The following is a 12,394-nucleotide window of genomic DNA, read 5'->3' on the forward strand; positions in this document are numbered from 1 at the left end:
TCGGACTGAGATCCGACCACCATATTCTCTCAGAATTCTGTGGGGAACACTGCTTAGTGTGTGTGATCAGTTGTCTGTCGTACTGTAGCAGCTAAAAATGTCCTGGAAAAGTCCTGGAAAATGATTTCAAGAAAAAAGTGGGAACCCTGAAAACTACCCGGTAGTGTTAGAAATAATATGCTCACAAAAGGTCAAAGGGAAACTTCATCTCCTTCCGTTAAAGCTGCAGTTGGTAAGTCTTATAAAAGTAACTTTTTGTCATATTTGCTAAGACTGTCGCTATGTAAAGACAGCATTACATGAAACTAGTAATCTGTAAAAAAAAAAAAAAAAACAGGCTCATTTAGCCCCAACTACTGCTCCTACTGCAAATTGCCAGAATCCACCGCGACCGGACAAAAAGAACCAATCAGAGCCAGGATGGTGTCTGATGGAGTATCCGACAGCTGTCAATCACTGCTCACGCACACAGCCCCCTCCCCCTTCCTCCTCAGTTCGGTCAAGACTACCGATACCTCCGTTACCAACAACAGCATACACGGTCGCGTGCCGCGCGCACATCAACCTCCTCTGGGGGAGGGACTTTGGAGGCAGGGCAGGAGTGCAGCAGAGAGGGAGGGGGAGGGATCTGAAAGTTGTACTTCTTCAGATTTGATGCTAAGTCCTCTCTCTCCTCAAAGTTACCAACTGCCGCTTTAAAGGAGAAGTGCATTAAGGGAAAAATTGGACCTTCAATTCATTAGGAGGATTTCACAAAGAAAGGACACTTTAGCTGAACTTTGTTTTATTTATTTTATTTTAGATTCACTTTGAAAGAGCTCTATTTTGTATGTTTATATTTTATTTTCTACAACTACCACGTGATTGTTGCTGAGGCAATAAAGGTTGTCACTGTTCAACTTCATGTCTACTCTCCCATCGTGAGTCAATCAAACAATTCAAAGTATCCATTTCCGAAACTAGATGAATGTTAGTGTGTGTCTAAGGTAAGGTAAGGCTAAGGGCGTTAGATGTGTGTGTGAGGGGGAGAGCCCAGGAGTGATTAGTCAATTTCTCAGGTCACGTCATCTAAACTGGTCAATGTGTCTCTTTGTGGCAGCTCCTTGGCAGGCCAGTTAGACTAGTAGGTTATGGCGCTTTTCCACTACACAGTTGTAGCACGACTCGCCTTGACTCGGCACGGTTCCAGGACAGACCTTTTCCATTACAAAAAAGTACCTACTCAACGTGGGCGGGGTCGTCATAGCACGGCTCCGCGAAACTGCTGTGACTTCGTTTTATACGCGACACAAAACACATAAACAATGGAGGACAATGAGGCAGTGGTGTACTTGCTGCTGTTTGTGGCTTTTTGTCACACACACAAAGCAAGAAAATTGAGCCGTATGGCTGTAACGCTGCTGCCGGTATTTAAAAATGCCAGGTTTGATTCTTGTGTGGGACGGCTCATGACAATTCCAGCGACAACTACCAATCAGCGGCCAGCAGTGTGTCGACGTCACATTTTAGTACCGGCTTGGCTCGCTTGGAACCTCACCAGAGCAGGTACTAAAAAAGCACCAGGTACCAGGTACTTTCTCTAGTGGAAACGCAAAAAAAAACGAGACGAGGCGAGCCGAGTCGAGGCGAGTTGTGCTGGAACTGTGTAGTGGAAAAGCGCCATTAATCATCTGTAGTTCGTATATATATTAGGACTGTCTGCGTTAACGCGTTAATCGTGATGCGATTAAGAGCCGAGCATAACACGTTTTTATTTTTTAACCCTTGTGCCTCACTAAGGACATTTTTGGCTTTTCATTTTTTATTTTCTTGATCATTTGGGCTGTGTTCATGCTTATGGCATCAAATTATCAAAGGATATTCTTTTTGATATATATATATTTTTTTAAATTTTATTTTAATCAATTACTTATAACAGGTCTATAATACACTGTATAAACAAAATTGTTCCTCTGGGATCCTTAGGGAATCCCCATTGAAACCCATTATAACTACATTTTTGACGTCCCTGCTAAAAAATGACTCTTTTATTAGTTTAATATCATTTAGCTTTATTCAGCTCTATAGGAGAATACAATGCAGTGTTCCCCAGTCCTGCTCGTCGTGTTTTATGATACACAGCAGACCACTGAAACATGTGTTGGTACTGTATGGGTGTCAGAGTGTGGTGAGTATGTGTATTGAAAAATTAATGTGTGTGTGTGTGTGTGTGTGTGTGTGTGTGTGTGTGTGTGTGTGTGTGTGAGAGTGTGTGTACGTGTAAATGTGTGTATGTGCAGATACAAATAAAGAATTTGTATTGTCAAACTCAATAGAATAGAATATATATGTATGTGCATGTGTGTGTTATTTGGTGTGTGAGAGAGAAATTTTGACAAAATGCTATAAAAAGAGACCTGCAAGTCAATATAAAGTCTCCATTTGTATCTGCACATTCTTAGCCCTCGTATCATCTGTACGACACATTGTGGACAGGCTCACAGTTCAGAACAAGTTATTTCTGTTGCACTTTGTTTTTTTTGCCATTAGCAGTTTTATATGTAACATTGGTGACGCTGAGCATGTTTCCAAGGCAACCGTCTGTCAGTCTTCAGAAATGTGACTCTTGAAGGGTCTTGGTAGCCAAATGGTTACTGTGCATACCTCATAATAAATTAGGTTCAGTTGTTAAACATTAAGATCAACAATAGTAACAGACAGTCAGTGAACTTACAGCAGAGTGTCCAGTCTACAGTCTGGATTCTTCAGAAGATCACACAGCAGCTTCACGTCTGAATCCTGCAGCTTGTTGTTACTCAGATCCAGCGCTCTCAGATGGGAGGGGTTGGACTTCAGAGCTGAGACCAGAGAAGCACAGCTGGTCTCTGACAAATTGCAGCCGAACAATCTGAATAAAGAATAAATGATGTAGATTAAAATCCATTTATAATCCAATCAGATGTGTTCAGGTTTTAAATGTGTAGTTCAACATTACTATGTCATCATCAATGAGCAGGGCTCCAGACTGCGACCATTCTTTGAGACAGTGTGAGTGTTTTTTACAACTAGGTGCTCATGTGCGACCTGCAAATGTGCCGGCAAAAACGAGGAGTGAGTCCGCCAGTGTGTGTTTGTGTGTGTGTGTGTAACAGGGTTTTTACAGATTACTGTTCATCAAAATGTATTTCTGTATTCATTTAGTATTTATTTTTATTTTGCTATTTTGTTGTTTTCATTCTCATTTTCTTGTGAAACAGGTTAAAATTTTATGTTTATCTCTGCAAGGCTCCTTTCTTTAAAAAAAAATAGAGAGTTCAGGCATAGATGCCTTTATTTGACAGTAGAGAGACAGGAAATTACGGGAGAGAGAGGGGGGTGTGACATGCAGAAAAGGTCTGCCGGCTTGGACTCGAACCAGGGTCCGCTGCGTATGTGGCATGCGCTCTTAACCACTCGACTGCCTGCGCGCCCAGGCTCCTTTCATTAGTTGCGACTGAGCGCCCTCCTGTGGCCGGTGGTGGTAAATATAATGACAGTAAAATGTCAGCTTGTCTCTTTTCCCACTGCTGACGATCTGAGATACTGAAAACAGCTCTGTGATTTCCTCAAATATTATGTTATGAAACTGCCTTTACTGAAGTTAAAGTTAAAGTTATTTTGAGTTTTCCTGTCATGTTTTGTGACTATCAGTGAGACACTGTTTTATTATCATTTCTGTCTTTTCTTCCTTTTAGTGAAGCCGTGCCCAACTATTGTAATATGGTAACTGCTTCAGTGTGTTGATTTTATTCTTATTTTAATGTGTAGTAAAGGAGCTGTATGGTATATCTGATCATCACCACCAGCCACACTGATGTGTGTTTTTATCTAACAGCTGTGCTGACCAATAAATGTGCTGTGAACCTGAGAGAAGTCATAGAGTGATCCCTTCAGTCTGCTGAGGTTAAGCCAAAATAGAGAATGTTACACACGTATGTGTGTGTTGTAAAAGTGAATAAGCCGCAAATGGTTGGTTTATCATTTTAATAGATGACTGAAGTAAGATCACTGTTTTTACCTAATAGTTGTGCTGTCTTGTGGAATGTGCTCTTTGTTATTATTAAGAAGTCTACAGCAACTTCCTCACTTTGGTCTAAGTCAAGATAAGTTCTGAGTTTTGGGATGTGTGGCTGTATGAGCGCTGCCTTCACCATGTAATTGTTTGTCCTGAGCGATGCTCTCATTGAGTACATGAAGGAGTCTGGTGGTCACCAGGTTCCTGACTCCCAATTTCCTGTCCTGAGGATGTGTGACCCTTGTGTGACATCATGTGTATATGACTTGTGGTTATTTGCCATCGTTTGCAGTCATATAGATTGGTATGTTTGACCAATCACAGATCATTTCTTTGTTCCTTCAGAAACTATAATAGATTAGGTTTGTTCTTTGCTCAGTGAGATGAGCTGATGTCACTCTGTGTGTATGCTGTCTCCTTATTGGACAATAATTATTATTTAATCTTCAACCCAGCAGTGTGTGTGTGTGTGTGTGTGTGTGTGTGTGTGTGTGTGTGTGTGTGTGTGTGTGTGTGTGTGTGTGTGTGTGTGTGTGTGTGTGTGTGTGTGTGTCTGTGTGTTCTCAAGGATCAATACCAATGATCAGACATTAATATAATAAAGAAACATTTCTCCTTCATCAAGTAAACTTGATCAGTTTCAAACAGATATTAGTTGAGAGGATCTTCTGTATACAGATGTGACTCTTTACCAAAAATGTTAAACATTCGTTTACTTTAACAACTAACAGTGAACATTTTATACAGTTTCTTTAAGAATCAGTCATCTTTTATAACTACACACTAAACTGTTCAGTAAATTACTGAAAATATAGAAAAATGAACTTCATAGATGTAAGTTATGTATGAACATAAATGAGGTTCAGTTGTTAAACATTAGATCAAAGATCAACAATAGTAACAGACAGTCAGTAAACTTACCTCAGATCCTCCAGTATACAGTCTGGACTCTTCAGAAGATCAGACAGCAGCTCCACGTCTGAATCCTGCAGCTTGCTGTTCCTCAGATTCAGAACTCTCAGCTGGGAGGGGTTGGACTTCAGAGCTGAGGCCAGAGGAGCACAGCTGGTCTCTGACGAACTGGAGTCCTCCAATCTGAATAAAGAATAAATTATGTAGACTAAAATCCATTTATAGTCCAATCAAATAGGGCTGCACAATTAATTGAATTTTAATTTAGATTTTGGCTTCCCACAATCAAATTAACGTGATCAAGCAATATTGAAAATGCGTCCTCTGTCCATAGAGTGCAAAGCAAATGAAGCGCTCCTTAGACCACTGTCTGATAACATGCTGAAGTCTGAAATGATGTGGGAAAAATACATCAAAAAATTTCTAATCTAATAAAATGTCTGACACAGTAGAGGGCGAGGAGCTTGTCCCTCGAAGAAGATCATCATCCGTTGTTTGGAAATATTTTGGTTTTAAGGCAAATGATGTTAAGCAAGAACAGATCATATGCAAAGAGTGATGTAGAGTTGTGTCAGCGCCACAAAGCAACACAACTAACTTATTCCATCACCTGAAAACACATCAGAAACTGCAATATGATGAATGCATGAAGGCCAAACACTAAAACATTTGTTAATGTGATTCATCTTACATCAAACGTCCATAGAAGTGAGTCTGTACAGCGCTTCGCCGTATCCATCCAGCTCACAAAGACTCATCCAAATCACAGATGCAACCACATTTCATCTGGCCAGAGATATGTAAACACTGAGGATACTGAAGGCTTCAGGAGAATGGTAAAAACACTGAACAGAATATATGCTATCCCCTCTCACAATTATTTCTATTTATTGTAATTATTATGAATACATTTTAAATTCTTTCTTCTTCTTTTAAGAGATGCACTAAATCTTTGTGAATAGGAGGACCAATATATTTAGATTTAAATATTTGCACATTAAGGAGCATTTACATTAATAAATCAATGAATAACCGTGATATTAAAGCGACTCTTACCTTTCTTGTATTCCACAGTACTTTGAAAAAACCTGAACAGCAACAACCCCTCCTGCCTCCTATGTCCCACCCCTGCACTCCCTTGGCTGTAGTTTATCATACAGTGATATTTGGTTTTATGTGTTTATTAACCCTTACATGCTGTTCACATTCTGACTCATAATCAGTCTAAACTAGTGCAGTGCCCGTGCAAAATCGTTTTTTGCGTGTGTTTTTGCTACAAAGTCAGACATCCCAACTCTCCCGCATATTGATAGCAGATCCTTGACACCCGCAAATGAGATACAATCTCCTGGAATCTGCAGCGTGCAAGCAAGAGCGCGTGCTAGAGAGTGACTACGCGTGTATGTGTGTGTGTGCGATTATTAATGCAGCGTGTGTGAGAGCAAAGCGTCCTGATAGCTCTTCATCCATTTTTTTGAGGGTCTGAAGTGTATTTCACATGTTAGCTGCCAAAGCTCCGCTGCCTTATAGCCTCTGTAACTCTGGTCCTTATAATTTCTATAACTCTGATCCTTATAGCCTCTCTAACTCTGGTCCTTATAATCTCTCTAACTCTGGTCCTTATAGTCTCTATAACTCTGGTCCTTATAGCCTCTCTAACTCTGGTCCTTATAATCTCTCTAACTCTGGTCCTTATAGCCTCTCTAACTCTGGTCCTTATAGTCTCTCTAACTCTGGTCCTGTGCTGTGCTCAGTGCGTGAGAGGGGGAGTGGCCAGCGGCTAGAGCGGCAGCAGCAAATGTGTGCTTCTTTTACCAATATATTTATCTATATCTTTTACATTTCTGTAGTTACATAAATTAGGTTCAGCTGTTAAATATTAAGATCAACAATAGTAACAGACAGTCAGTGAACTTACATCAGAGTCTCCAGTCTACAGTCTGGACTCTCCTTAAGATCAGACAGCAGCTCCACGTCTGAATCCTTCAGCTTGTTTTCACTCAGATCCAGCACTCTCAGATGGGAGGGGTTGGACCTTAGAGCTGAGGCCAGAGGAGCACAGCTGGTCTCTGTCAAACTGCAGCCACACAATCTGAATAAAGAAATAAATTATGTAGATTAAAATCCATTTATAATCCAATCAGACGTGTTCAGATTTTAAATTTGTAGATCACCATCACTATGTCTGAATCTATTAAATCAGCTCTTCTTCCTGTATTGGGTAGTTTAGTAGGTGTGTGTAATTAAAACATGTTATTGGTGGCAGTAATCATACCTCCTGTCCATACTGACTATGAATTGGTGGTCTCTTCCTAACACAGCTACACTGTAGGAAATGACTTCATTCAGCTGAAGCTAATATGAGGCTTTGACAGTCTGGTAGACTCACACAAAGTCTAAATATTTAGTAAAAACTTCCCTCTTTGAGTTTGGATCCCTCCATTGCAGCTCAGCAAGGAAACACTGAAGAAACACAAACATACTTACTTGATATGTGTAACTCAGACTGCTGAAGCCTCATATTAGTTTAACCCTTGTGCCTCACTTAGGACTTTTTATTTTATTTGTTCAAGAGGGACAGTGTACATTAATGAACATTGATATTTAAAAAAAAAAAAAAAAAAGTAAATGTACCCAATTGTAGGCAAAACGCTAGTTTCCATTGGCAGTGGCCCTGCCACAAGGAGCAAGACCATGCACATAATCCAATTTATCATCATCCTATTAATCACAAATAATTAATCATAAATACAATATACAATGTCCTGATAATCATATCAAATATTTCATCATCAAGCTACAAATGTACCCCACCCTCCCCAATTCACACACAAGACCCCCGCCAGTGACCAAATTCTTCAAGGATATTCTTTTAAATATATATATTTTTAATTTCAATCAATCACTTATAATAGGTCTTTAATGAAGCTTTCAGAGAGCAGAGAGAAATTAAATGAAATGTGAAGAATGTCACACTATTTAAAAAAAAATGTTTTTATCAATATGGGTCAAATGTAAATCATCAAATGTTTCTTAGAGATTTAAATATTTCAAGTACAAAGTAAAAAGTATTAAAAGGTGTTTTTACAGCTCTAAAACGTAAAAATAGATCAAATTTGAACCTGAACAGTATGTAAGGGTTACACAGCCATGCTCAACGTTTGTATGTGTGTGTGTGTGTGTGTGCGTGTGTGTGTGTGTGTGTGTGTGTGTGTTTGTGTGTGTGCCTTAGCGTGCATTTTCGCTTATAGATGGTGTGTGTTGTAAGTGTTTGTGGCAGATTTTGATGCCTAAATGACAGAGATTATACATTATACACAGTTGTGAGCTGTTTGGGCAGGTAGAGGATACACAGACCCGCGTATGAGAACGTGCTTGCAACGAGGGGAAAAACAACTTACTTTCCGAGTTTACCCAGCAATAAGAAATACTATTTTCTGAATGGCTGGTAGGTCGCTAACTCGGGACAGCTGTGAACCCAGTAGAGAAATGTGCCTACCCCTCATTGTTCATTTATGTATATTATAGCCTATATTCATTTCTGTGCGCAGGGCTTTATCACTTCTCAGCATGAGAAATGTCAGGTGTGAGCGTGTGAACTGCTTGAAAAGCATGTGTCTCACGATCAATGCGTGAGACTTGAGAGCTCTGAGAGTCCTGTGGCTGCTTACTGACGGAGCAACTCTGTCCCTTGTTCAGTGTCCGGACCTTTATTCAGAACAGTGAGGAGGAATAAAGTAGCAGCAGAACAGACTCTGTGAGAGCAGAGGAGAGAGCAACATAACCATTAATGACAGCAAACAGCAGCAGAATTTAACGTTAGCTGCTCCTCTCAGCAGGGTGGAGCTGAGTCCTCCGTGCAGCAGACAGACAAACAGCGGATAGTTGGGACAATTTAACTCATTTTGATGCAGTAATGGTCTGCTTGCTTCCAACACCATTTAAAAAATGTATTGATATTTGGAAATTGACTGGCGGTCCTCTCATGTCTGCTCTGTTTGTTGTGAGTCTACCAGCATGCTGCGTGTACTGCTGACGCATGACGTAGCACACGTCACCGACATAGAATTGAAGTGAATAGATCGGCCCCATTATCTAATACCTGATCTAGTTGTTAGAGTCTATATCAGGGCCAATATAAATATCCCTAATTGAAACCCATTACAACTACACTTTCCTGCTAAAAAAATGACTCAAACATTCCTGTGTTCTTCAACATTTTAGTTTTTTAGTTTTAGTTTAACATCATTTAGCTGTACTTAGCTCTATGTGAGAATACAATGCAGTGTTCCCCAGTCCTGCTAGTCCTATTTTATAAAGCACAGCAGACCAATGAAAAATGTGGTTGCATCTAAAATGACCTGGATGTGTTGGTATGAGTGTCAGAGTGTGGTGTGTATGTGTGTATTGAAAAATTAGTGTGTGTGAAAATGTATGAACCAAACATCTGAAACTTCAGTGAAGGATTTTAATTGAATATATAGAAACAAATCTAGCAAAACTACAGTCAGTGAACTGACCTCAGAGTCTCCAGTTTACAGTGTGGACTCTCCAGTCCGGCACACAGAAGCTTCATCATTGAATCAAGCATTAAGTTGTAGCTCAGGTCCAGATCTGTCAGATGGGAGGGGTTGGTCTTCAGAGCTGAGGCCACAACTTCACAGTGAGTGTTTTGGAGATTACAGCGAGAAAGTCTGTAATGACACATATATTACAACATAAATTATCTTGAAAGAGGACACTTTATATTTACTTCATGCATTTGATGATGCCTTTGTGCAAAAAAATACTAACAGTAAACTACTGTGTAATATTACGGTATAATACCAGATATCCCAACCTGCAAAAAGTCATTTCAGGGAGGTGCGATTGGTCTAATAATGTAAGCAGCAACACAGAGCTATCAGAACGCTTTGCTCACACACGCGCTGCATTGATAGTCACACACACACACACACACACACAGTCACTCTCTGGTGCGCTCTCTTGCTCTCTGCATATTCTGGGAGATTATATATAATTTGCGGGCGTCAGGGAGCCGCTATCAATATGCAGGAGAGTCGGGATGTCTGTTATACAGTATTTTTTGTTTGAGTCCACCCAAAACTCATCAGAGCAACATTGCATCAGGTCCCACCACCTCATTTAGCACACAGTCAACATAGATAATTATACAATTAATGGGTAAAACACATATTCAAGATAGATGGAAGAAACAGGAAGAATATAAGAAGGACTCTGACAGCTCTGGTCTGAGAAGATGAACCTGCTGCTCTCCTTCATCTCCATTAATCCATTCTGCTCCATGCTTTACTTCACAAGGTCACTGCTTTTTTATCAAATTCAGCATTTTGTCACCAATTCATACTTTCATACTGTTGATATATAGTTTCACAGACACATTGTTGTATTTTTTGTTGTGTGTGAAACCATTAAGAATAATATAAAATCAGTTTCTTTATTATTATTATTATTATAATGGATTACTTTAACAGCTCAGGGACATTCAAACAGCAATATTGTTCATGCACTTGTTTGCACTGTTAACATGAAATAATGTTCTGTTTTTGAATTAAGGGGTGGAATTTAAAAAAAAATCTTGATTCATCGATTAATCAAAAAAATAATCTACTAATTAAAATAATCATTAGCTGCAGCTCTACTCACAACACATTTATTGTTGCTTTACACAAACTTTAAACTGTGAATTCTACTGTTCTGCTCTTATATATTCATCACACCTCTGTGCATTTCCTGTTACTACTCTTCTCTACAACAACAACAACAACGTAGAAACACTTGAGGAAAAAAACATTGAGAAAATAATGATGATGAAAGCAATTCTCTCTGACTTCAGAAATTTTCTTTGGAAAATAACTTATTTTAAACTCTTAATCATAGTAGTAAAAACAGTTTCTGTCTGATTGTATATTATTTGCAGAACCTGCTCATGTAATAATAACTTTATTGCATACACTGATAGGGGTGCAACGATTAGTCGTCGTTGTTGACAAAAATCTATGACAAAATTAGTCGCTGACGAATTTATTGACGATAATTGTCGGTTAAGTCATCAGGCGTGTTTTCCGTGCTTTGCGTAACGATGAACTCCAGCAGTAACAAACGAGCAGCTGACCAACACACACTGCAGCCTTAAACAACTCAACCCAACTCTGAGGTGAAGAAAATAACTCGGTGCTCAGTCTGTCTCACCTCAGCAACGCTGCGTCCTCTGTGTGTTGGACAGTGATGACTTTCCCGGAGCTAACTGGAGGCTGCTCTCCCTGCGGGAGACTAAGCACACCGCACACCACATGTTCTACAGATTTTGTCACCTTTGTCTCAAAAATCCTTGGGAAACCGTGATATAACTGTATAACTGGTGCTGTAGTAATTCATCCGATTCAGTGGGAATATGGGAAGCCAGCATCTTACCAGGGGCAGCACGGAGCGCACACACACACAAAAAAAGAATCGGTTTTCTATCGCTCATTTACGTCAATGATATAATGTCTGGGTGTGGATCAGTTTACCTTGTTACACTGCGCGCCCTACTTCTACTGTAGTTTATGAACAACAGATTCTACCTGCTGAGATCTCAGAAGTAGGAAAGGAACAGCAGTAGGTTGACCTCAGGTCTCCATTGAGTCTAGCGCACATAATTTTGTATGGTAGCCTAATAATGCAAAAATTAAAAATCAGTCACACCAAATAAACCACAGTTGATACTGTGAATATGTAGTTTCATAGACACATTGTTGTATTTTTTCTGGGTTGTGAGTAAAATCATTAAGAATAATGTAAAATCAGTTTTCACACCACCAAGGTGAACTGGTTTAGTCTTGACTGTTGACACTGCTGGAGGATGGTAATATTGATTTATAAATGTGTTGTTCTATTTGTGTGATATATGATTTCTGCAGTTTACTTTTATTAGCAATATGTTATAATTTTTAATAATTTAAATAACTTAGCCTACTTATATATATATATATTATATAATGGCTGTTTGATCCAGATGAAAGCAGCTGTAGAGGAATAGAAACTGCGCTTTTCGGCTTTAACAGTCCGCGCGAGCTCCCGCGGATGGAAATCACTTTTTAGCAGGACGCAGGTATTGGCAGAAGTGGAGAAAACGGTCCGCTCGAAATCTTCTAAAGTGTAGGAGCAGTTCACACGACATACAACTAGAAAGTGTGTGCAATAACGTTTATTTCCACAGAATTTGTGGCCATAAACATGTTTGCTGTTAATCAGGCATGATATTAACGTGATTACAGATAATAATGTTATTTTTATGTTTGTGTGTTTGTTATGTCTGATATCCTTGTTAAATAGACTTTAATCAACATGGTTTATGTCTGGCTTTTATATGCAAAAAAGACATTTGGGACTGAAAGGGGTTTCTCCCTCAAAATGACCTCATATCACTCACCAGATTTGAAGATT

At 39.4% G+C, this 12,394-nt stretch overlaps 1 pseudogene; it reads right to left on the bottom strand.

Moving 5' to 3' along the window:
- Positions 1-12,394, bottom strand: part of LOC133999048 (NACHT, LRR and PYD domains-containing protein 3-like) — a 61,912-nt pseudogene that overhangs the window by 42,997 nt on the left and 6,521 nt on the right.

Source organism: Scomber scombrus, chromosome 18, assembly GCF_963691925.1.
Source record: "Scomber scombrus chromosome 18, fScoSco1.1, whole genome shotgun sequence".
Taxonomy (NCBI): Eukaryota; Metazoa; Chordata; class Actinopteri; order Scombriformes; family Scombridae; genus Scomber; species Scomber scombrus.